Source organism: Nilaparvata lugens, chromosome 5 (assembly GCF_014356525.2).
Source record: "Nilaparvata lugens isolate BPH chromosome 5, ASM1435652v1, whole genome shotgun sequence".
Taxonomy (NCBI): domain Eukaryota; kingdom Metazoa; phylum Arthropoda; class Insecta; order Hemiptera; family Delphacidae; genus Nilaparvata; species Nilaparvata lugens.
In genome coordinates, this window is record NC_052508.1 from 23,920,939 (window position 1) to 23,948,400 (window position 27,462).

At 34.8% G+C, this 27,462-nt stretch overlaps 1 protein-coding gene and 2 non-coding genes across 4 annotated transcripts in view; all 3 read right to left on the bottom strand.

Moving 5' to 3' along the window:
* LOC111055199 (roundabout homolog 2-like) overlaps positions 1–27,462 on the bottom strand; it is a 261,699-nt gene that overhangs the window by 91,537 nt on the left and 142,700 nt on the right. The window lies entirely within an intron of this gene.
* Positions 946–1,019, bottom strand: Trnan-guu. Its single transcript has one exon. It is a non-coding gene; the product is annotated as a tRNA-Asn (tRNA).
* On the bottom strand, positions 11,568–11,641 carry Trnan-guu. The gene has a single exon. It is a non-coding gene; the product is annotated as a tRNA-Asn (tRNA).

Sequence of the window (27,462 nt, forward strand, 5' to 3'; positions counted from 1 at the left end):
GAGCAGCCAGAGGCGAAACTGGCTGACACGCTGGCCTGCCTGTGCGTTCTGATAATGCGCGGATAAAACGGAAGAAGCCACCACAACCAGCGGGACCCTTCGCGCTCAAGAAGACGCACCACGACCGAGGGTGCGTATCACAGAGATACAATCTTCCCTAAAACGTTATTTCTTGTCCCGGGGCGACATATCTCACTAGCAACCATGCGTAGCACTCATTCCCAAATGCGCTGGACACATATATATGGTGATACAGTTTGCCAACATCCATTTAATCTAATCTGAACAAATATCCAGTCATGGGAAGGGCGTGACGTTGATTTGATCAGGATGAATAATACTTTGTCAAAAGTGATGTAGATTTCATATCTAGAACGTATTGGATCTTTGGATGGATTTATCATCAGAAAACCACGATGAATAAATGTGATGAGTTATTGAAAATAAAAAATAGGAGTTATCAAACGAAAATACAAAGCAAATGCTGCCAACGACCCCGAAGACTACTGCTACTGCAAATATTGACATTATTGAGAACAGCAACAAATTGACAGCATTTAATTTGGATTTTCGTTTAATAACTATCATATTATATCCATCAGCCTTTGAATGCTCTTCAATTATTTCCTATACATCAGGAATATTCTATTCAATCTGGATTGAACTCCGTTCATATCAATTTACTTTTGTTATGCATCTATTTGCTATATTATATCCATCACGATAAATTCTATGATGTTATTGCCAGAAAATTAATATGTTATAAAATGCTTTGTTAGAACTTAATTTCTTGATCTTACTTTGTTTCTATAAGAATCATAAGAATAAATGTAGTATTCCAGGAATAATTGAGTGAAACCTTTATGGAAATACGTAAAGAAAAGATCACAAAATAACAATATTACACATAAACAATAATAAACATGTGGATCACAAAAAGTTATTCGTCCCCGGGTGGATTTGAACCACCAACCTTTCGGTTAACAGCCGAACGCGCTAACCGATTGCGCCACGGAGACTTGTTATCATGTATGAATTAATGAATGAGAAATTCATAATTATATTACAATGAACATACAGCTTATTGCGAGTTGTTTGGAATTGAATTGTTCGTAAAAAGATGAGAGATAACTGACATAGACTGTCCAAAATCTACAACCTTGATTAAATTTGTTGAGTGTGGTTAAAAATATCCTAATGAGAGGTAATAATCAACAGTTATACCATCTATTCAATCTTTTATGGACTATTCAATCACATCATTTTATGAGGTAGTGTACTAATTCTGATTGTACATGGACATATAGCTCTCTTAATCGTCACAAATAATATAAATTTCATGCTATACCACTAAAAATCCCCCTTTGTTCCCTTGACATTATAGATGGAATAGGCACATACCATATTGCCGTGACCATAATATTATGATGATCACAATTGTTGACAATGTGCAATAAAATAGCAAAGCCAGGGAAACAGAGTAGACTTGAGGGAGGTGAAAATAACATGTGGATTCCATGGGGTGGAGTAGTTTTGGAGAATGTCTTGGTGGAAATTGAGGTGTGCGCCTGTGTGTGCGCGTGTGTTTGTGTTTGGTGTTGTTTCTTCCGACGAACAAGTCACTAACGTGCTTAGGCTTGGTAGAGAGGGGCGCTAGTGATGAGGTTGTGTTGGTTGAGGGGTGAGCAGGGACTTAGGCAGTGGATGACTGCCGGGCATACATCATCCTGCCAGACCTCGTGACAAATGAGCCCCAAAAGGGGGGCACCACGAGGGGCAACCCCGTCACTTCCCCTACTTGTGTTTGTCCCCCACATCTTCCCATTAATATCCCTTTCCCTGCCAACTACAAGCCACCTAATTACTGATTTTCAATGCCGATAATGCTCCGAAATTTTCCAGCTTGTCATCAGCCTTCGATGCGGCGGGGAAATTCGGCAACCCGGCAAGAAAACTGCTTGCCAGATCCGGGTACCATCAACGCTGACTCGGCACAAATTTGAAAAATCGTCAGCTTACATGAAAAGCGGAATGTTCGCGCCATTAAGTAGAATAGCTTAGCACTTATTCACCTGGCCATTACGAAAACTGCAGGCAGTAATTTACCTAGATATAAGCTCTTGCTTCTTTCCATATAATCAGAATTCGGGTTGATGCTGATTTGAGGATTTTCACCTGAATTACTAATACTCAATGTATCCAATCTTGTTTGATATAAAAGGTGTTTATAGTATTGATTCATAGGAGTGGAGAAGTTGAAAATATGTTATAAACTTGATTACTTTAATCATGGAAAAATGAGGAATCCAATCAAGTTAATGAACTCAAATTGCACAGTTCCGATTTTGTATGTATAGGTTTCCTAGCATAGAATTTGGTTTTAGAAATAAGTAATGACTGCTATTATAAAGTGGAATGATTCTATACCTTGTCTGTAACAGGAAAGTACATTCATTTAGAGTTATTCATTCATATCCAATTCTTTACTTTAAGTTGTTAGCCCATATTCAAATAAGCCAGAGTGATTGAACAAAAAAGAAACAAATAGTGACCGACTTGAACACCATCAACCAATTATTAAACTCAATTCATTGTTTAGAATTCAGGCATAAAGTGATACAATGATAATTAACTTAAATACAGAATATTACTCGCAGGGGATTTCTCAGGATAATCTGAGAGACGGAAAGGGGTTAGTGAATGTATATCCAATTACAATGAATATGTTTATCATTCTTTGCTATTGAAGTAATATATCTTTTCTCAATATCTAGAATCATTCAACTAGCTATTGATATTCCCCCACGAATGGAATCAAAACTGAAAGCTTGCTTACGTCTTTGCTCAGTGACTTCAATAGCCGGAAAAAGAATTACATTGAAATGAAGTCATCCTCGTACAAAGTGAGTAAAAAGCACTTTGGAAAGTGTGAGAGGGCAGCAAGGAAATGTAAGGAGAGTGTCGCCAATTGGTGTGATAAAATAAAAAGGGCAAAAAAGGAAGGACACTAGACAAAATAACTGAGAGGCAAAAGCAATTTCCAATTTCTAGATTGAAAGAGGAGACAACGTTTCTATAAAAAGCAATCTAAGAAGTATCACATGTAAGCCTACAGCTCAAAAGAGTGGGCCAGTCATTTACTTGGATGTACATCTCCTTTGGAGCCCTTAAAAGGAATTGGCAATATCCTAGAGCCTTTTGGGCTCACACAGCAAGACAAAATAAGGCCTTTGTATATATCCTTTCAGCTCGAGTGAGGAGGATATTGATTTTCCGTCATTGCCCATTCACCTTCCTTCCGTATTGCTGTGCTGCCTTCCTTTTACTCTTATCTAATTGAGTTTTATCTCCTCCAGCTTCAATCTTTTACGCATTGGACTCGAACTCCTAACAGATTCACCTCGTTAAGGAAGGAAATGGAGATCACCTCGATTTTCCTATCAGATTTTAAAACCAAATTCAAATGAATCTGTTTGAAACCACCCACACAATTCATTCCAGTTCCAGTTTGTAATGAGACATGCAAATATAACACACTTGGATGAGAATACATCTAATGAAGTTGCCTTACGAATCTCGATTAGCCTATCTAAAATGCAAATAATAGTATTTCCATTCAAAGTTATGAATAATCATGATATCATAATTATATTATCATGAAACATTAGGTACAAAACTAGAATTTCTGGTATCCAATTGGCAGAGCCAGATTTTGAGATAACTGGGATGATTTAACGAAATCATCCTTTGAAACGTACTTGATTATCAAAGCGTTAAAATGTTTGATCATTAACGTGGTACTATCAATCACTCTTGACAAATAACATATTCGCTTAGCTCAATTTCATCGTATCCTGTTCAAAAACTGGATTCCTGTAAAGCAGGATCGATACCATTTCATTCAATTACTCACTATTCAATTCAATATTGAGGTGATGGATAAGTAGGATACCTATCTTCGCGCTGATTACAATTATTGAAACAGGAATTTATTATAATCTTAGAATGAAGTGGAGGGTATGAAAGATCAACAATGGGAAATAATGAGCTTTAAATAGCATTAAATGTATTTTATGCTTGTTTGAGAAGAACAGAGAGTGAGGAAAAGAGAAATGACCGCTGCAGTTTAGCATTGTCGCTGATCATTGGGTTGTGCTGTAGCTGAATTCATTTCGAACTGTCAGCGTTTCTCAAGTTTATGACCATTTCTTTCTCATCAAGCACTGCTGACAGTTTTAGGTGAATCTCACAGCAGTCAGTCACAGAACCGAGCCCAAAATGCGCGGGCGTTTAATTTGGCGATTTAAAGCCGCAGTCAGAGCCGACTGACAAGCGGACAATTCGCACATCGCATCGTCTGACATCAACCACGCAAAATATATCTGTGTGATAAAGTATGTATATGATATACTATAATATACTGTTCCAAGCCAGAAGTTGATTCGGCATATATGGTTGACCGCGTTTCCTGTCTCAAAGCACCGCCAAACTCACTCACCCAACCACACCAGACACCAAGGTTAAACGTCCTGCAAATTTACTGCTCTGTGCAACTCTAACCGGTGCAGGCTTCAGTGGACAGCTACAGTGATCCTTAATAATGGAGGAATATAATACTTCGTTATAGAACCTCTGCAAGGAAGGGATACCTATAATCATCTGAAGTTCTGAATTATTAAAGACCAGAAAACGATATAAGTATGAATTCTTGATAACCGCGGTACCAGTATTATAAAAGTAGAATATAATACTTCGTTACAGTATAACAACTGAAGGAAACTACTGGCGATCACATTATGTAGTCCCGAAATGGTTTATTTATTTGTATATGATGCTCAGAAGAACTAAAGGCTAATGATGAAGTGAAGTGGTGAGCTTGGTTTTTAGTGATGATGAATAATTCTCTCATTCTTGTGAACAATTTTCTGAGTGAAACATAACTTTACACCACTAGAAAACAAAAATGTGTACATTGTTCATGGTTTTTAGTGGAACAAGAAAGCCAGGAAAATGCAAACAGAGCCAGAATAGTGATGAATAGCATATAACGAACAGGCATCAACTCGTTCAAATAACTACAATATATTGTTGTAGATGGAAATTAGAATGGCATGAATGGTAAGTGTATGATAAATAAATTGCTATAGATGAAAAACGATGATATTTTATTATTATCAAAGAAGAATTTTATGAATAGCGGGAATTACATGAATGTGGAGCATTGTAAATTGTACAATAAGCTTCACAATTTGTGGAGCAGCATGCAGAGTGCTCCACCGGTATTGCAAACATCAGGAGTTGTGCATATCAGCTTGTGCTAAGTATGCCGCAAATGCCTGTCGCAACCATCTAGTGTTTGGATGCTCGAAAATCTGCAAATACCATCCGGTCTGCTGACAGCTAAACGTATTCATTGTCACATTCACTCTCACATAATCTAATGAATAGACCAGATTGTTAACCAACCTTCATCACTCCAATTGTGTTCTCTAACTGATGTCGCTCTAACAATTGAGGAATTCGCAACAATAAATCAGGCTATTTACAACTCCACCCTACCAAATAACTCAATTCAACGGATCTATGAACGCTCATTAATAGGCTTGAGACCTCTTTCATACTTTAACGGTGTAAAATCCAGAATGTTCAACTATTGTTGTCATCAGTAATTTATAAGAGCTTTCACTATGTATCTTACAAAGTATGAGGTAGAGAAATGGGTGGAATCTGAATAATTTTCTATTCGTGCATATCGAAATGATTTGAATTGATGTAAGAAATTTGAATAGCAGATGGAAAAAAAAATATTTTTGGTCTGAAAGAATGGACTGAGTTTCTTAAAAAACCAAGTTTTTTTTATCCTAGGAACTATGTTAAGATATTCTCTCAACTAAATCTATTGAAAAGAGAAGGAGTGTGGGAAAGGCGCTTGAATAAGATACCATTGAATGCTATTTCGAATAGTGATTAATGCAAGAAATTAACAAGTACAGCATTGCTATATTTTTGTGTGGGTTTCGAACATGTTCCATTTCAGGAATATATGGTCATTTATTCTGTGTGAATTAGTTTCGTCTCAGGTTTTGTAAAACTGAGAAACCGCATGAATATCCTCGCACATAATGCAAACCCAACAAAGCTTGATGAAGCGTTTATGTTAATTGTTTGACTTTGCTAGAGTTTTTACATGAGATCTGCCTCCGCAATCGGACCAATTTAAATAAGGATTGGCTCCAGTGCTTTTGCCTTGTGTCTGCTACAACTCAATGCCGACCTGCCAGAGTAAACTAATGAGGTTGTTTCACAGTGGACAGATTTTTTCCGTAGTGTGAAAAACGTTCCAAGGTATAGATGAAGTACAAAGGTTCACTGAGAACTATGGGAGGATTTTTCCCAAGAGCAGACTTCGCTCAGATGGAATATGTGAATGAATATTGTTTGTGCAAACAATTGCAATTTGTTCAGATGATTTGAGCCTTACGTGCAATCATCACACTTTACAAGCAATCATTTGCATACAACGCTAAAAGCTTTTATTAGAATGTTTTCAGGCAGATATGAAAGAGTACGTGCCTAGTTCAAAAAGTAAGTACAGTTCTGTAAGCCATTCCAAAATTCACAGTGAATATGAACAACAAAAATAATTGATTACGAGTCTTTTTTGGACGAACTGTAGTATCGGTTACCACTACATCTCAAAAACATCAACAATATTAACGATTTTCCTTATCCTAATGTTCAATGTCTCTTAATAATAGCAGAACACAATAATTGTGGAAAACCACTGAAAGATTATACAGTGCTTGCTTGCGCGTGTACAGATTAACTATCTTTCTCTGAAAATTTCAACGAGTTTGCAGGAATGCATGGGAGAGTAGAGTTTTACGACTCACTTCCGCGCGTACAATGCCAATCTGAAGAATAAATTCAACCGTCTATCTCTGATTAAACATTGTCTCCTGAGCTTTGAGACTACCAAAGAGAGTTGTTTGAGTTTTATTTCACTGTTCACTGGTTCAAATTTTTTTGGGTTCACAACTGTAAGAATCCAATTATTGCAGAAAGCTACCATATTTTTTCAATTATCCTTCACCAATAAAAATGTCAGGCTCACCTAGTTCAACTTCATGCAGAAATACATATTGATATCTAGTCTGTTGGGAAATAAGGCAACATTTTCTGCTATATCTCAGAAAGTCTCTACGATTATTATTCAGAGGTAGATCATGAATCAATGAAGGCATAGAAGTAATTTCCATAAACTAGAAAATTATTGTAAAAAATGTATATTTATTTGTACGAATATTTTATTTGTATTTTTTTTATATTTTATTTGTATTTATTTGTTGACATCCTAAAGCCCCCTACACACTCCAAGACCAGACGACCTCAGACCAGACAAGCATAAAGTAGAATACCTTATGAATATTACTATTTGAGTTCACAATTGGCTAGAACATTTACATGAAATCTATACTTATAAAATTCTAATCTGACTCACTGACTTACTCACTCACTCACTGATCACGATTTCTGGAATTTACTGGATGGATTGCAAGGAAGCTTGGAGTATAGCTTCCTTATAGGTCCTAGGTGCCCACTAAGAAATCTTTTCGCGATATTTCAACTCCAAGGATGGTTTTTAAGGGTTTGAAGTTCATCTTTCAGCATGTATATTTTCATTTTTCCAATCTCTTAAATAATTCAAATGTCCATACTAAATCTTAGTAGAACTATAATCTAGAGAGAGTACCTTTTCGTAACAGTTGTAACGGTTGAATTCGGCAACTAAATTGATTGAAAGGTTGACCTAAGTTGAGGATGGTTTCTGAACAAGATATGAGTTCTGTCACTTCATTAGGTAGAAGTTAAAGAACTTAAAATACATTTATTGGGCAAAAACTTGATTATGCACTGCTGCTTCAATCTTAGCCATTCTTGAGAATAGATAATTTTTATTAATAATTCTCAATGTTTCATGAAACAAAATTTTATGACGGGAGCTGCTTTTATCAATTGATCCAATTCTATCAATACTACTTGTGTCTGTATATTCGACAGATCTCGGAAAACGCTTCAACAATTTCGATGAAATTTGGATTATTCAGTATGATATATGGAGGATCTTTATAAAACTTCAGAAATGTCCGTTGCAGAATATGTGTGTAAAGAATGAAGAAATTCAGTCAAAATTTACTTGGGAAAACAAAAGGGTTGTTTATTAAAACGACCAAATAGCTTTAGTTGCTTTCCCAAATGTAGAAATATCTTTTCTACCATCTTATATCTTTATCTTTTCTTCTATCCTTTATAGAAGTAAGACGATTTTCCTCGGAATCAATTATCCTCAGAAATATTTCATTAATTATCCTCAGAAATTGATTGTTTCACCAAAGAAGATAGAAGGTAGCTTTCGATAAAAATAATTGATATAGGAAAATAAAGGCATAGACTAATATTGATTACTTCTCTAACTTGTAGTGAAACAAGACATCTGCTAACCTTATAGTGATGTAATGATTATTTATGCAATCGAAACAAATCCTCAATTTTGATTATTTTTGAGTACTTGCGAAGCATTTGATTAATTTGAGGGCGCTGAATCCGAGTCTGTAATCACAATTTGTCTATCGTCATTTTTCCGCAATTTAAGTTTCCAATGAGCTACTGGAGACCGTCTGCCGTCTGAAGACAGCGCTACACACTACAAGACCAGACCAAAATAGTGTTCCGGGAAGCACAAACAGTCTGTTGTCTGTGGTTCAAGTCAGCAGACCGGTAGACGGTTTGAAAATCATTAATCGGTCTGAAGACAGCCCTACACACTTACAGACCAGAACAATGACTCAGACTGTTTGTGGTCTGGTCTGGAAGTGTGTAGGCGGCTTAGTGTCCTAGTGTCCTAAGTGTCCTAGTGTAGGCTATAGTAGCTATATAACCCCAGTATGGCCATTGAAACTTTTTTCCAGCCGCCGCCATTAAGATTCCATATTTATTTATTTATTTATTTGCAATGCGAATGACACTAATGTAATAACATTGAAAGATAAAATAATAAGGTAGTCCTTGTGCTATTTTTCTTCCAAATTTATAAGTGACAAAGTACAAGATAAGGTTAGAATTTCACGTGTACAATTTTTATAAAATATTATATTAATTTTATAATGAAGCTTAAATTGCATAATGAGTAAAATCGCCCACCCTTACTTGTTAAAGCATATTCACGTGTTTACTTCACGTGATTTTATATTCCCATTAAAGCTTTGGAACTTGAAACAGTAAATGATGGAAAATTGTGAGTAGAAATGAAAGTTAGGTAACGTAACCTGAAAGCTGAATCTCCAAAGAGTTACCAATCAACTTTTGAAATATGTCACAATATTGCAATACATTACAATAATCAGAATCTAATCAGCATTCAATCACGGTTAAATATTTCATTAAATGTTATATTCAATTGAGTCACAAAAAATATAATGAAATTGGATTATCAGAAGTTTGAACCAATAAATTGGATGAGGAAATACAATAAAATTGACATACACCTTTCTGCATATTTATCTCGATCAGTGGTTCCCAGTTCAGTGAAAACTCTGGAAGTGGTCCTTGCGGAATAGAAATTGATGTTTTAAGCTTCATTAATGTTTTTGAAATTATTATCTTTATTAAAGTATAATAAATTATTACTTTCGTTCGAAAATGTTATTCCAAATTCATTGTAAGTTCAAAATATGTTTCTAATCCGTAACAGAAGTTATAAGTTTCAAATTTTCAATGCAATAAGATAGGATTATAACGATTGTTTGGAATCTTAATGACGGATTTGTACCACGTGATCGAGGTTGCCAAGCAACTGTAGTGTAGGCTACTCATAAGTTGCCAAGTTACTGTAGTGTAGGCTACTCATAAGTCGTTACTTGAAATGTTGAATAACATGTAAAATATTAGACATGATATTATACTGGTAATAAAAACTCACCATTACAGCGGTTACAGTGAAAATATCAATCATAGATCGCCTTACCTGAAACAGTCAAGAAGAATAAAATTAGATTAAACATCTTTTCAATAGTAATAATATTGAGGAAACTGGTTGACTTGGTTGAGTGTTAGAGCACCTGATTAATTTTAGGCCCCCGGACATGATTTTTCCGACTGTTTTTGAGGTACCCGGTAGAATTGCTGTATAGGTGACTACCGTTCTGTATAGTAATAATTGAATAGAAAAGATGAACTTTAATAATTGATCAAAATGAAATATTAACTATACTGACTATGGTAGGAAAGTACACAATAATTGTAACAAAATTGATTGATTGAATAGGTTTGATAATGGCAAAACATTATACAGTAGTACTGTTGTGCATGGTGCACGGTTCTAGTACAGAATGATACCATATCAAAATGTTAGTAGCAATTACGAATCTAACAGCACAGCTATCGTATTGCGCGTGAGATTTTGTAGTTGCGTTTAGTCATGAATGTGATACGGTGGAAACTAAACTGCGCTAAGCATGGGAACTCCCCTCACGGGTCGTCTAGCCAGTTTTTGCAAGCAAAGTTTCCTGGTTGGAACATGGTCAGGAAAATTAAACCTTTGATGCGGAATGATTAAAAACAAAAAAGCCATGCTGGCCTGGTCGTCCATATTTCAGAGACGAAATATCGCTTTGGCCGGTTGAAATTTTTTAATAAATATTTCCGCCGCCGCGGAGAAGGCTGAATGGCGCAGGGGCGGCACCAGCGACAACGAAGAATGATGAGGGTACGGAACCCTTTCCCGTGTTCAGGTCTTTTGCCCTCAAAAACAAAGGGACTCCGAGTATAACCGATCAATTAATTTGGATAACGCACTGTGTTATAAATGGAACCAGCTCGGGAAAAAGGTCCCCAGGCAATAGTGAGATTTTTTATGGCAGGCTTGGCTGATGGACATATTTTTGTGTTTTTGCATGGTAGCCGGAATCTGCGACATAACAAACGCTTATGTCTGATTTATGTCTGCGCTACTACCGACCAACACTAATCACACGATCAACATTACACTTCTATCTCGGTTTTGTCAGATGTATAGCAATCAGTAATCAGTATCAGTTGAAGCTTTACTCGTGGGCTTCGCGGAATTACAAAATTATTCTTCTTTCAAGTTCTCAGATAAAATTTTATCCACCCCCTCTCTTTCACACATGAAAGTGATCCAAATCTAGGAAATAGAATGGGAATGCATTGTACTAATATTTCGATATTCCTTATCAAAATAGCAATTATTCTATTTGAATACAAACACAAAACTTATTCAATGTTTGGGACAGGAAAACAGGCTAAGCCCAAAACTGTTCCGCTCCCGAATTTCTTTCAATAGAAGTTCAATAGAACAAGAAAATAGGGTTGAGTCAACTACAGTAACTATAAAAGCATTTATAGGTTTATATAGTTACTATATGTTCAACTACCATTGAAGTGCTAAGCCAAGGTACGTTGCACAAACAAACGGTCAATTCCATGAATTAGCAATCAATATTCTGATTCTTTCATTCGTTCTTTTGACAAAAAAGAAAAAAGTGAATCGTCCCCGGGTGGATTTGAACCACCAACCTTTCGGTTAACAGCCGAACGCGCTAACCGATTGCGCCACGGAGACTTGATTTTAAATAATGGAAACGAATTGATCAACTCAAGTCATGATGTAAAGATTCCCATGGGAAAGCATACATCAAAATTCACATTTTTGGAAGATAGCCAACCGCTGAAGAAGTTGAGCAAAGATAAACAAATATTTTTCGAAGTGTTTCTTAATTTTTTATTCATTCTCTAATCTATCATTCATTTCTTATGATTATTATCAATCAGTTTCAGGAAAACAGTCAATTTACGAGAATAGAAAATTATTTCTGAGACAGATTCGATCTTGAAAATGTTGTATTTAAAAAGATTTGTACATTTCATGAGTCATCATATTTTATAACTTGTAAAGTATCAAATTTGGGTAGATAAAAAGCCCTAACAGAAACAGTAATAGGTCTGAAAATAAAGTAACTGGCTAATATCGCCAAATAGATAATAACTAAGATTAGATAGCATCAGCTTGTTCTGGCTAAATGGTACAAAAACCTAAAAAGGATTTGAAGGAATTTTATTGCTCATAAATAGATTATTATATAGAATATTTGAAGATTGAGGTTATGTACATGTATTCACGGATCGGTGACCTAGAGATCGATCAAACCGAGAAACGTAGAATCTGACCAAAACCCCTTGGCAGAGCTTTATTGCAATCAGATGGTGTGCAATGTGAAAAAACACCTGATCACGTGGCTAATTATTAGGTAGCATGGAATTAATATTAATGTATAGAATATTAGCTAGCATGTAAAGAGCATAAATAAAAAACCAAATAAAAATAATTTAATGTATTCAGGAAATAAGAGGTACCAGGCGCATGAATACCGAATAAAATTTGCATGCACCAATAGTAAAACGGCAGTTAATAGGCGGCAATTGTAGGCCAATTCAAAAATATTTATATATATTTCTATAAATGTTCGGAATCTATGTTGAATTGTTATATAGTCTATGTTATCGATATGGCTCGAAAGCAAAGAAATTATTAATCATACAATCTAAGTAATATTTTGGTATTTTTTGTAAGATCTATTTGAACCTAAATGGCGGAGGACTAAGATATTTAAATTTTATGCTAATTTGAAAGTCAGAAATAGGATCTGTAAAACTTGAGAAAGGAGAACCAGCACTCGCCAACCAAATGCCACCAGGAGAGGACCCCAAATATTTTAGAGCGTAGTACCTTGATAATGATTTTGTAAAAGTTAAAGTTAAATTAAATTATTAAATTTCTTAAAATACTTCGTGATGCTATTGTGAAGCAGAAGTCATTTCCATTTTTAATTAAATTTATAACCCCTTGGAGGAGACGATTCCGGCTACCATATTCCCGGACCACATGGAGTTGGATCGACATCGGCGGCTTACAAGAAGATTTTCGACACGTGAGTGATAAATTTGAATTAGTGATGGGCGCCCTAGTGCTTCGAATTAATCTAATGATCAAAGCTAGCTCGTCGAAAGGGTTTTTATTATAAATTAAGAAATTAATAAGAGTAATACTTGCGCAAGTAAAATTAGTATTAAAGGTATTTCATTGAAAGAAAAATATAGATCAATATTTCAGAAATTTCTATTAAATCAAAGAAGTACAAAATCTAGGCTAATAAAACATATGCATATGATATTTAATTTTTTGCAATACAATTTGCGATAATTTATTATAGCTCTAATTCACTAGATGAATGGCTCTACCTATTCCGTCAGGTGCCGAATCTTGCACCCTGAGATAAAAATATATATTCGATACAAAGAAATCTACTAAGTACTAGAGATTTTAATATATATATATTTGGATTATTAGTGGCTAATTTATCAAGCTGATCTTGAAGCACACATTTTTAATTGAATTGTCCAAGTCGACAAGTATTAGCAAGCGCCTATCGCAGCTACATGAAAAAGAATGCATATGATTTTAAGATAAAGGCACATGGTAATGCTTCGTGCCATAAATCTAGAATATAAAATTTAGCCTGTGATATTTTACTGATTTCAATTATTGTTCTATTTTTATATTATATTTTTTTATCGCTCTATATATATTTTTTGCCTCGATTTATTTTTTTTGCATTATTTGTGTAATATATGTATGAAACGTTCATGGTGTGCAATTTATTTTTTATTCCTCAACACTATAGTATAAGTATCATATTTATATATATATTTATTATTTATTGAATTACAAGAGTTATAGGAGGAGCCCATATCTAGGCCTATCAAGATTTTTTAAGACTGAATACTATTAGAAAACCACGACCTAATTATATCAAATCTCATGCTTTACCGACTGATGCCAAGCAGGAGGCTAATCGTTATTTAAATATAAAGAATAACGTGACAAACTTTATCAGTTATGTTACGGAAAATTGCAACAATAATTCTCATTCAAAATCGAAAGAGGTATAAGTAGTCTATTGTAATAAGTATGACGATCATTGCACTCCCATGAACAACACACATAGATCAGATATCCCTGTCTCTAGATCGTGATGAAAAATTATAAGAGCAGCGGCTCAAAGGCCTCAAAGCTCAAGGATTATCAATCAACATTATTAATAATCAATTCCTTGATGATTAACAATTAAACGCAGACTTGACAAACTAATCGAATATTGATGTTTGCTTGAAATGTGTTGATTGGATATGTTCTCAGGAATTAACATCAGCAGCCCAACTTTGGATTATGAATTGGAGTTGACGTTGAATGAGGGACCGTTTCGAGAGTGAAACAGAGAGAGCTGAAAGATTCATCTCTAGGGAAGGAGAAAATAAGAAAAAAACGATTGTTTGCTAAATGGTGGATTAAGGATTAAGCTTTCATTACTCAAAATGACAAGGCGAAGAAGCTACGAACAGAGAGATCAAACAAAAGTGGAATGGTTTTTGGGAGAGGGATTCATGCTTACGGTCGTGTAGACCCTGAGCCAGTGCTGATTGAGAGCTGGAGGTTGGTGGGGGAGGGAGAAGAGGAGAAGGTGGCGATGAAGGAGGAGGAGGAGGAGTGTTTGTTTGATGTTAGGGATGGCAACTGAGTGATGAAGGGTGGAAGGGTCGGGGAAGATAGGAAGCTGGAATTAGGATCCAGAGGTCTATGTATGAACTCAGTATGTTGGAACTCAGTTGAAATTCCAATAGAGGAAGTATGTGCAAGAGATAGACAAATAGACGGAGGAATCGACAGGTGCAATGTCAATAGGAGGATGCTCATGGATGATAACTATAGATTTTCCGTTTCCTCAACTTTGACTCAATCCATATCTGTTAGTCTCTCAGTCTCACCCTTCAACTAAACCATTTCCATTTGGACAGCCCAAAAAAATTTTGTCGAAGATAAATTGGAGAAAGAATACAGATATATTATCAAAATTTATAAGATTCTCATGGAGTCATGGAGCGTTCTGAACTATCCATATGGATAGATAATTACCATAACACTCATGAGCTATCCAACAAAGTTTTTTTTTCTTATGACATTGCAAGAAAAAATCAACAAAATTGAAATCCTTTGAATGGAGACTCCATATAGAAATAATAAAATACAAGGACATTGTAGTGTTTTAATATTATAAAATGTTCTCCCGAAAGCTTATTTTGATCTAAAACATCCAGCACAAACCCCACTTTTAGAATTAAATTCAAACCATGCACGCTGGATAAACTAATATTGTATATTCGCTAATTATACACTTATTCCGGATTCACAACATGTCATATCAATGCATAGTGGTCGTACCTTTGAAAATATTGCAAAGAAGCATGAATGTGAATGGAATGAGTAAAATGACATGGAGGCAGAAGGGATTGAATTATGAAAAGAACTCTTTATTCAGTATTCATGTTTAGATTGATAATCAATATTAGTGACAGGTAATTCAATATTTTTACTATTTTCCTTGAGAATGAAATTAATTTCCTTCTAAAATTCCATTGAAGTTGTTGACAATTGAAATTATAATCACTTATCAACTGAAAAAATTCAACATTGTTATAAATTGTAGAGTCACTTCACTCTCAAAGCACCCTCGGGAGACCCATATCTTCTCCACTTCAAATTTGAAGCTGATTCAAGCCTGATGTTATGATGTTGAGGCGAGCCTCTTATATCAAGTAGACAACACCTTGAACGGTCCAAATAACAAAGGAATCGTCTACCGTTCCCGTTAAGTAAAGCATACCGACATATTGGAACCATGCAACTTGGTTCCGCACTGATTTAGAACCCTCCCACTACCAACATGCGTGTTTCCTCTGCAGCACGGGACGACCACGACAGTTACCCTCTTACATTAACAGATTGCCATCTTGTTATCTAATGTGTTCATAAATCATTCCGTCTGGCTTCTGTTCTTCTTTATGCCCGCCATTTCCGCAAATATCTCTGCCCCATTTCTTTTCTTTCCCCCAGGTTTAAAAAAACTTCAAATTTTTCTTCTGATCCTTACCATAGGCCTTCCAGTTGAAGAATGAGTCTAAAATATTGCTTTAGCAAAAAAATGGCATATTTTTCGGATTACGATTTATTTGTTTGCTTATTGTAGCTTAAATCTTGATACTTTATCAAATCTTAGCAACTACTATATGATACGAATTATGAATTCTTCAAACCCCAAATAGAATACTATGAGATGCTATGATTCAAAATCGCTAATATTGGTTCAATAAAATCTCATGTAACATTGATTTCATTCTCACCCATTGATAATTCAAATCCTTCAAATTGTTGAGTTCAGAGTATTTACAGTAGTAAATACTGTGACGACTCGTTCCAGTGGCTACTTAAAAAAACTAATTCTTTAAATCATATTGTGAAAATCAAGGCAGAGGCAGCAAACAATCTCGAAATATAATAGTTATCAACGTTACCGCTAACTGATTGAATCAGCCTCTTCCAGTAAACCAATTGAATTCATATTGCTTATTATATTATTTATTCTATTAATTTGTGAAATTGTTATATTAAAATCACATCTATAGGTTAAGGAAATGTTGTGGTAAACCTAACCTAAAACGTTCGAACGCTCAGAACACCAATATAGAGTTGAGATCGTTCAGACCTGCTTATTGTATAATATAATGTGATGGCATGGTTATTTATAAACTATTATTTTTCGTTATTGTGTAGGAAAAATGAATCTATAATAATAAGCTAATCAAAATTATTAGCACAATAAATTAGTTTATTTTTGAAAAACAAATTATAAATAAGATATAGTATTCTGATGTACAATAATAGCAAAAAGTTACAAATACTCTTTGTATGTAAGTCTACATTGACAAACGGTACTATTTAATTTAATTATATTTATTGTTTGGATTATCAACAAATAAATATTAAATAGAAGCGATCTTGCTAGATTTATTCCTCTTTGCACGAACAACCAATCAGAGGATAAAGAAAAGGATACCAAAATTTGAATTGTTGAGATGCAACACAGAAGGTCGAGATCTCTGTTATTGTAATTTTATGTATTATTATTAATTAATTCACCTACACTGTTGGAATTGAACTGTACTTTGAAATGATTGAATTATATTTATGTTTTAATGTATTCATTCGTATTGTAAGTCAGGGAATTGAATGTGAACAAAGGAACCATTTTTCATAAAAATATGACGTGTGCTTTACGTCACTCAGCTACAACCAATAGCAATCGTCCTATGCAAATTAGAAACAAAGAGATTCATAGAATTGTGAATTGAATTCTGAGGAAGAAGATTTTGGCTGTCCTAGCACTGACCTTGCCCTAGTCACACGTTTTGAGTTTACTTACATTCTTGTTGAAAAATTTTATGTAAATTATTTTTAACTGTTTATTTGTGAATTTAAATGTTAATTGTAAAGTTCCTTTTTGTTTGTGGAGATAATAATTAACGTAAAATACCCGATTAAATCTACATGAATCGCAGAGTAATACACCAGCAACACGTTCTACTTGGAGGCCAGAAAATCCAGCACATGGCAGAAGAATAATTATTTGCGAACCAAGGAAAAAGGAAAACATAGTCGCGTGAGTGCTCTTCTAGTAAATATATTGGGGCCCCATCTACGATTCATGAGTGATATAAATGCTAGTGAAAACTAATGGTCATGACCAGATTGTAATCAGGGGAAATCCAACGTTAATCTACATTATAATAATCATCATTAAATTAGATTAATTTATAATAATCTGTCTATCGATCAAGCTATTCCAAAGCAGAACTCACAACCCTGTAATTATTATTTCAACATACATCTTCTTTCAATTCTTTAATCATTATTAAATTGTAATCTGTACATGTCTGGTATTGTTAAACCAGAACACGTTATACTGATCATCACCATTAACTTGGAAAATTATAATTTACTATCTGCTTATCTTGAAAATTGTCAATATATTGAAATAACTGAGCATGTCTTCCAGTTCGTTTCTTTTCTGAAAACCTCGATATCGTCTTTGACACGTTACCATTGGTATTTTGATAGACCTCATATGGTCAGTGTAACAAGTCGGGAAATTAATTGAGTGGAAGGTTGTGGATGGTTGCTAATGTATCAGTGGATCACTGCGGGATTAATAAATATAATTCTGCTTACATTCGCTTTTACATTGGTCACTGTCGGCAGCTTAGCTTATAATTTCCAGACTGAATTAAACAGTGTATGCGGCATTTTGCAGGATTTAAGTCAATGTAATCCAACACTGATAGGATTAGATTCTGTACTCGAACCCCTTTTCGGAAATTATATTTATTTCATAAAGTATTCATCATCAATTCTGATAGCGGTAAGAGGCACAATCATACATGGATTTGTGATCTATATCTTTGTTCGGGTTGCATTGGCTCCTAATCAGAACAACAACCAGGTAATAATTTTAAGATCGCTTTATTTAAGCTCAATATTATTGGAACACTCCAATTCAACATCTGGGATAAACTACAGATTTCTCAACCAATTAAATAAATTCTCAGGTCTGATATTACACAGAGGGGCATATATTCATGTACTCGTAAAAGTGAGCACTTTCATAAAATTATCTATTTTTTGTGTGGTCCATGCCCTCCCTGGAGCTAGGTCCGCCATACGTGACGCTTCAACGTGGGACAGGATCGCCACAATACTCTCATATTTTTATGGGAAGCAAGCTATTGAGTTGATAATTTTCAGGAATTGGTATTTAAAACTGATTATAGATTACAAATTACAGAAAAAATTCTCATTTCTCCATAATACTTCTCAATATTTTTTTTTCTCTTAGAAATTTCTGTAACTTCCGTTGTTATTCACATCCACCGACACAACTTCGATGATCTGGAGCTCGGCTCCAATACCAATCCTTCATATTGGGAAGGAAGATTCAGAAATTGAAGTGCAATACTGGCTCGGACCCTGTATGGGGTCTTAGCAACTGTGTGCCATCTGTATCTGTGTCTAGTTCAACACAAGCTGTTCGTTCCAAATTGTTTTCAATTGTGTAAGCCTTCTGGGAATAATGGCCTGCATTGTAGAGCAGTATAGTTCATAATTGCACTAGTAATTGCATTCAATTCATCTCTCTGTCTAGTTAACGCATCACCCTTGATTGATTTACATTTCCTCTGATGTACTCCCTTCCTCATTATCTAGGAGTAGATTCAATAACATATATTTTACCACTCAAAAAACTATTGTTGTATATCATGGGAATTCCAGTTATAACGAAAAACTATTGAAGGGACACAGAAACCTGTCAATCACCAAAATAAATTATTGATTTTAAAGATTTCAGCATTAGAGTAATAATAATTCAGTATTGAGTATTGCCTTCAGCAGTCTCATCTATAAGAGGTCGCAAAACTTCAGATACCAAACGGTGAAACGACAGAAGATGATGAAACGGTGAAACGACATGTATACACAAATTTAAGCTAATTTGTGGAGTAATAATTGCAAGGCTGGTCACTAACGGTAGAGCATGCATGATAAATAAATGAATGTTTATTCACACATGTTTACAATACATGTTCATGCATGTTTTGTATCTAACGTAAAATGAACAACTAATAAAAATAAATGAACCACTGGAAAATCATAGAAAAATGAATAAACCTCAAATGGAGCAGCGAAGAGAAAAAAAATCGGTGATACAAAAATCTAACCTCAGAAGATTTTTGTTCAAAACATTTTGCAGTGATGACACAAAAATGTATGACGAAATGCGCATCATGTATATCATACCGTTAGTCACCAGCCTGACAATCTATTTCTACTACAAACTTTCTACTATTTCTACTCGTAATAACTGTTATCATATTTCTGATAATTGAAATTTGAAATTGAGTAGAACTGTTACAAATGAAATTGATAGAGTCTAACGATAACTGTTACTACAGCAATTTTTCAAAAATAAATTCCACTTGTCTTTCTCTTTGTGTTCATCAATAATCAATACATTATTGGAAGAGGCACTGCTGTAGAAACTACGTTTCCATTCATACAGCGCAAACTATGTCTCTTGATCTTAAGTTGCAGCCTAAAATGCCCATTATAAGAAGTCAAGTGTTCTATTACGGTTCACCGGAACAAGAATGATAACTGAATGAATTCTCGTTCGTTTCCTACTTTCCACTTTGGCAAAGCTGCCTCTCCACGCGGTGGTGTGCAGTCAGCGCTTCAAAGAGCTGAAAGGAAACACGACAAGAATTTTTAAAGGACAATATTTTATTCTGAATGTGAACAGAATGTGGTGATGCCGCAGGGTGACAGGAAGGCTCAAAGGAGACCAAGACACAGATGATAAAGGGCGAGAGAGTGAAGAAAGATATGATAGGGAGCGAGAGAGGATAAGAAGAGAGGCCCGCGAAAAGGACAGAGCAGAAAAATAGAGGGAAAGCCTAGTGGATGGGGTCAAGGGGGCATAAGGGAACAAGGCTCTGACGTTGTCTCACAGTCAAAGGATGAATTTTAATCCGAATCCGCCACAAACGCTAAGCTGTGCAGCTGGAATGCGAATTCTCAGTCGTATAATCTTGTATGTAGACAACAGCAACATTAAGATCCCCCGAAATGATGAAGGACCATCACTGAACTTAGGGGGGGGGGTGATTTCAATCAAATACATATATTCTTTCACAATTTAGAAAAAGGAAAACTGCATACAGGAAATTTTCCAACGGAACATTTTTATATTAACTGATAGAATACAAAGCTCTACTCTTTGAACAAGTCTCAATTTTTTTTTAATTCAAAGATTCTCAATATATAAGATTCTTAATATATTATTGTATTGTGTGAAGGAGACGGAATGGGTTTTTACCTGTTGTCTCCATCAATAAATAAATAAATATATAATAGAAAGTCATGATATGGAAATTGATAGATCACTGTAACAGGTTCTGATAAATATTTGAGACGTGAATGTGTTGGATCTTCACGTACTGCAATAAGAATACTTGTGATTTTCACGATTCACTAATGAAGACCTGAAATAAAGCAACATAATATTATTGACCAAATAAAGTGGAAGTCACAAGAGTGAATGGTTTTTTTTAGACGAGGAGAATATATACCATATTATGAGAAGAATAGTAATCATCCCATGATGGTTCGTGAAGTGTAATAGAATTATTTCAGAAAAATTTAACAGAGAAAATTATAATATCCTTGAATATTGGATATATTACGAGAGGAACAGATTATGTCAGACCCATGCTCAGAAAGCAGGAGATGATACAACTATAGTCCCATTTATGTATGAGTGTAAGTTACATTATACTCTTATAACAATTCAATGTTATCGTTGCAGACCACTGCTTGCAATAAATAAGTGGTATTCAGTGAGAAACAGTGAATAGTCCTACATTGTACCGTAATCTGAATTATTTGTAGATGAATGGAGTTCAAATTACTAACTCCTTTCCGTCGCATTTGATGATGACTGAGGCCACACAATTTGAAGGGTCACTGCTTTGTTTCCTGAACGCACAGTGAAGAAGATTATCCCAAAGAAACGCTGCATTAGAACGACAAAAGCGTCTATGACAAAAGCGCCCCTCTCCAACCGGACAACAAAACACTTCGATAAATTAACTGCATCTATGAAACGCCTAATATAATCGGACACCGCAAGCGCTAGTGTCACAAGGTTTTCCGGCCGTTAACGGGAGAAGAATTTCCAGGAACTTTGACCAACCCTTTCCTCCCATTAACCCCTTCATCCCCAACAACCCCTTCATCACCGTAAACCCTCAGATCGGCGACCGTCGCCTTTGCAGCCCACTACTTAAATCAGCTCCCCTTTCTGTACATTCCGGCTAATTTGCAATTATTTCCAGCATTATAAACTCTCAATTACCTTGCTCTGCTAAAAACCCTGAATGAAATATTCCAATTAAACTTTTGATCATGAGATATCCAAGTGGGAAGAGACATTTCGGTTGTCAGTTCTACACCATCAATCAGTATTTGAATATTCATCTTCAATTTATCTTCAAACAAACACTGTATCAATATATCTTTTTTATAACAAACACAGATATTCATGTATACATATTTATGTAAATTATAGTGAGGGCCACGTTTTCTTAGATCAGCAAATAATCGACCAAATTGTAAATAATTGTAGCTTATATGCTTTTCGTGATCATGTCTATATTTTGAATAAACTCCTCTGTTCGCGTTGTACCCTCGATCAGAGAAATTATTATTACTATTATTATATCGAAATATATTGTGCACTCAATCTAACAACAACAAAAAAATGGATCCTTCTAAGATTTAAACTAGAAATTTTGGAACCAAAGCTAAACGTTTTGTAATGTACAGAAATAATCTCGTGGAAAATCTGGATATACTCTTCATAGCTGATGCAGTACTTGTAAAAATGTCTAAGAGTAATTGGAAATCGGAAACGTCTTTCAAACTCGAAAAAGAGAAGGTCCCACCGAGATTTGAACTCGGATCGTTGGATTCAGAGTCCAAAGTGCTAACCATTACACCATGGAACCTTGTTGAAGAATATTTGATTGAGTCAATCCAACAATATAACAATTATTTTTATTGTGAAAAATCGAAAATAAGAATACTCTCACAAACTCAAAAAAGAGAAGGTCCCACCGAGATTTGAACTCGGATCGTTGGATTCAGAGTCCAAAGTGCTAACCATTACACCATGGAACCTTGTTGAAGAATATTTGAATGAGTCAATCCAACAATATAACAATTATTTTTATTGTGAAAAATCGAAAATAAGAATACTCTCACAAACTCAAAAAAGAGAAGGTCCCTGAACTCGGATCGTTGGATTCAGAGTCCAAAGTGCTAACCATTACACCATGGAACCTTGTTGAAGAATATTTGAATGAGTCAATCCAACAATATAATATTTCTTTCTATTGTGAAAAATCGAAAATAAGAATACTCTCACAAACTCAAAAAAGAGAAGGTCCCACCGAGATTTGAACTCGGATCGTTGGATTCAGAGTCCAAAGTGCTAACCATTACACCATGGAACCTTGTTGAAGAATATTTAATTCATGTTATCCAACAATGATGGATAGTTTCAATTATCATAAAAATGTGAAATTAAAATACACATCAACTCAAAAAAGAGAAGGTCCCACCGAGATTTGAACTCGGATCGTTGGATTCAGAGTCCAAAGTGCTATCCATTACACCATGGAACCTTGTTGAACAATATTTGATTGAGTCAATCAAACAATATAACAATTATTTTTATTGTGAAAAATCGAAAATAAGAATACTCTCACAAACTCAAAAAAGAGAAGGTCCCACCGAGATTTGAACTCGGATCGTTGGATTCAGAGTCCAAAGTGCTAACCATTACACCATGGAACCTTGTTGAAGAATATTTGAATGAGTCAATCCAACAATATAACAATTATTTTTATTGTGAAAAATCGAAAATAAGAATACTCTCACAAACTCAAAAAAGAGAAGGTCCCACCGAGATTTGAACTCGGATCGTTGGATTCAGAGTCCAAAGTGCTAACCATTACACCATGGAACCTTGTTGAAGAATATTTGAATGAGTCAATCCAACAATATAATATTTCTTTCTATTGTGAAAAATCGAAAATAAGAATACTCTCACAAACTCAAAAAAGAGAAGGTCCCACCGAGATTTGAACTCGGATCGTTGGATTCAGAGTCCAAAGTGCTAACCATTACACCATGGAACCTTGTTGAAGAATATTTAATTCATGTTATCCAACAATGATGGATAGTTTCAATTATCATAAAAATGTGAAATTAAAATACACATCAACTCAAAAAAGAGAAGGTCCCACCGAGATTTGAACTCGGATCGTTGGATTCAGAGTCCAAAGTGCTATCCATTACACCATGGAACCTTGTTGAAGAATATTTGAATGAGTCAATCCAACAATATAACAATATTTTTATTGTGAAAAATCGAAAATAAGAATACTCTCACAAACTCAAAAAAGAGAAGGTCCCACCGAGATTTGAACTCGGATCGTTGGATTCAGAGTCCAAAGTGCTAACCATTACACCATGGAACCTTGTTGAAGAATATTTAATTCATGTTATCCAACAATGATGGATAGTTTCAATTATCATAAAAATGTGAAATTAAAATACACATCGTGCTAATCATTACACCATGGAACCTTGTTGAAGAATATTTGAATGAGTCAATCCAACAATATAACAATTATTTTTATTGTGAAAAATCGAAAATAAGAATACTCTCACAAACTCAAAAAAGAGAAGGTCCCACCGAGATTTGAACTCGGATCGTTGGATTCAGAGTCCAAAGTGCTAACCATTACACCATGGAACCTTGTTGAACAATATTTGATTGAGTCAATCAAACAATATAACAATTATTTTTATTGTGAAAAATCGAAAATAAGAATACTCTCACAAACTCAAAAAAGAGAAGGTCCCACCGAGATTTGAACTCGGATCGTTGGATTCAGAGTCCAAAGTGCTAACCATTACACCATGGAACCTTGTTGAAGAATATTTGAATGAGTCAATCCAACAATATAATATTTCTTTCTATTGTGAAAAATCGAAAATAAGAATACTCTCACAAACTCAAAAAAGAGAAGGTCCCACCGAGATTTGAACTCGGATCGTTGGATTCAGAGTCCAAAGTGCTAACCATTACACCATGGAACCTTGTTGAAGAATATTTGAATGAGTCAATCCAACAATATAACAATTATTTTTATTGTGAAAAATCGAAAATAAGAATACTCTCACAAACTCAAAAAAGAGAAGGTCCCACCGAGATTTGAACTTGGATCGTTGGATTCAGAGTCCAAAGTGCTAACCATTACACCATGGAACCTTGTTGAAGAATATTTGAATGAGTCAATCCAACAATATAACAATTATTTTTATTGTGAAAAATCGAAAATAAGAATACTCTCACAAACTCAAAAAAGAGAAGGTCCCACCGAGATTTGAACTCGGATCGTTGGATTCAGAGTCCAAAGTGCTAACCATTACACCATGGAACCTTGTTGAAGAATATTTAATTCATGTTATCCAACAATGATGGATAGTTTCAATTATCATAAAAATGTGAAATTAAAATACACATCAACTCAAAAAAGAGAAGGTCCCACCGAGATTTGAACTCGGATCGTTGGATTCAGAGTCCAAAGTGCTAACCATTACACCATGGAACCTTGTTGAAGAATATTTAATTCATGTTATCCAACAATGATGGATAGTTTCAATTATCATAAAAATGTGGAATCAATATACAATTCAACTCAAAAAAGAGAAGGTCCACCGAGATTTGAACTCGGATCGTTGGATTCAGAGTCCAAAGTGCTAACCATTACACCATGGAACCTTGTTGAAGAATATTTGAATGAGTCAATCCAACAATATAACAATTATTTTTATTGTGAAAAATCGAAAATAAGAATACTCTCACAAACTCAAAAAAGAGAAGGTCCACCGAGATTTGAACTCGGATCGTTGGATTCAGAGTCCAAAGTGCTAACCATTACACCATGGAACCTTGTTGAAGAATATTTGATTGAGTCAATCAAACAATATAACAATTATTTTTATTGTGAAAAATCGAAATTAAGAATAAATTCACAAACTCAAAAAAGAGAAGGTCCCACCGAGATTTAAACTCGGATCGTTGGATTCAGAGTCCAAAGTGCTAACCATTACACCATGGAACCTTGTTGAACAATATTTGATTGATTCAGTACAACAATGAAACAGTTTCATAATTGTGGAAAATAGAAAATGAGAATATTCTTCCAAATCCCAAAAAATAGAAGGTCCCACCGAGATTTGAACTCGGATCGCTGGATTCAGAGTCCAAAGTGCTAACCATTACACCATGGAACCCTACAAGAGAGAAAATCAACAATAAAAATTGACAGTTGATTTAAAAAACAGAATGAAGCTTTTCTCATTATATAAAAACTAATCTGTAAAGTAAAATGACAACATTAATTATCATAGATTGGAATGTAGCCAAACAGAAATCACTTACCGTTAGCCCACTGATAATAGTTATAAAAAATTCCTTCCAATCAATTACAGGAGAATAATCAACTGTACTTCGAGTGGGTGACTGAGATTATTTGATACAAATGAGTGTCATCATTAGGAATAAAATAATCTACTGATAGAAACATGACTGCTTATTGCAAATCCTCAACTGACATGGATGAGAAATTCAATTCAATTGAATAATGAACAAGAATAGGTTAGTAGCAATTCATTACTTTATAGAATCATGAACAGTGTTCAAAGCTATTATGTTCTAATTGAACATTAAGAATCACTTGCTGATCCTTATCGATTAAATGAGAGGAATTCGATCATTCTAAAATTGTTATTCCAGTAACCACATCATTTTCCTGGATTAATAACCACAGAGACTTAGATCGTTACATGGAGCAAACAGAATACGTTTCAATATGAAGCTTGTACAAACATTTTGCAGTCCTAAATTCACCATACAAGTTCACTATGCAAGCGCTTGAAATATAGAGGCAATAAAAGCCACTGCATTAATTCGACTATAAAATTGGGATTCCTAAATAATTCAACAGCAGAAAAGGCCTTCCCAGTTTCTGGTTTAGAATCAATGGCAAGCAAGTCACTCATGGCACAGTGAGCTTGGGCCTATTACATTATGCGGTCAACATATACATGTAGATACCGGTGGAACATAGTTATATTTGGCATTCAGTTAATTGAGTCATATCGGATGTTGCGGAGCAGTAAAGTTCGACTGTGGGCCTCATGTAACATTGTTGAAATAAAATGGCCAATGTCGCGCACTGGCCTGTAATGCAACCACGCATAAAAATGGGTGCTTTATGGTCGCCAAGTGTGGCCTCCTAAATATCTACAAGTCACGCCGAACCCTTAAAAATTATCGATGAAAGTTGGGCTAGCCACCTTTCTTCTTGTTACACTATTCAAACTTTTTAATCCAGAAATGAAAATTAGATCAACATTTTCATAATGAATTTTTTTTTAAATTTTACAGTGAGTTTTATGCAATTTTTTTTCATAAATAAAATATCGAGATTTTTTTAGCTTGAAGAGAATATTTTAAAAATAGAAAGTTCCTTCTCAATTGGTTTTGCCCAAGTGGTTATGTTAATCGATTTTATATTCCAATCCTACTCAATTCATTCTTACTTGAGTACTCAATTCAAGTAATACGTGTATTTATAGGTTTAAGAGTGATTGAGTTCATCCATTTTCAAGTTCAAGCCTGCATTACGTCATAACTAACTGTTCCTATCATGCTGGCTGATTGTGATATCGTTATTTTGTTATTAACTAGAAGGAATTTGGCCAACAAAGATCTTACATTATCGAAATTCAAGTTTCAATCT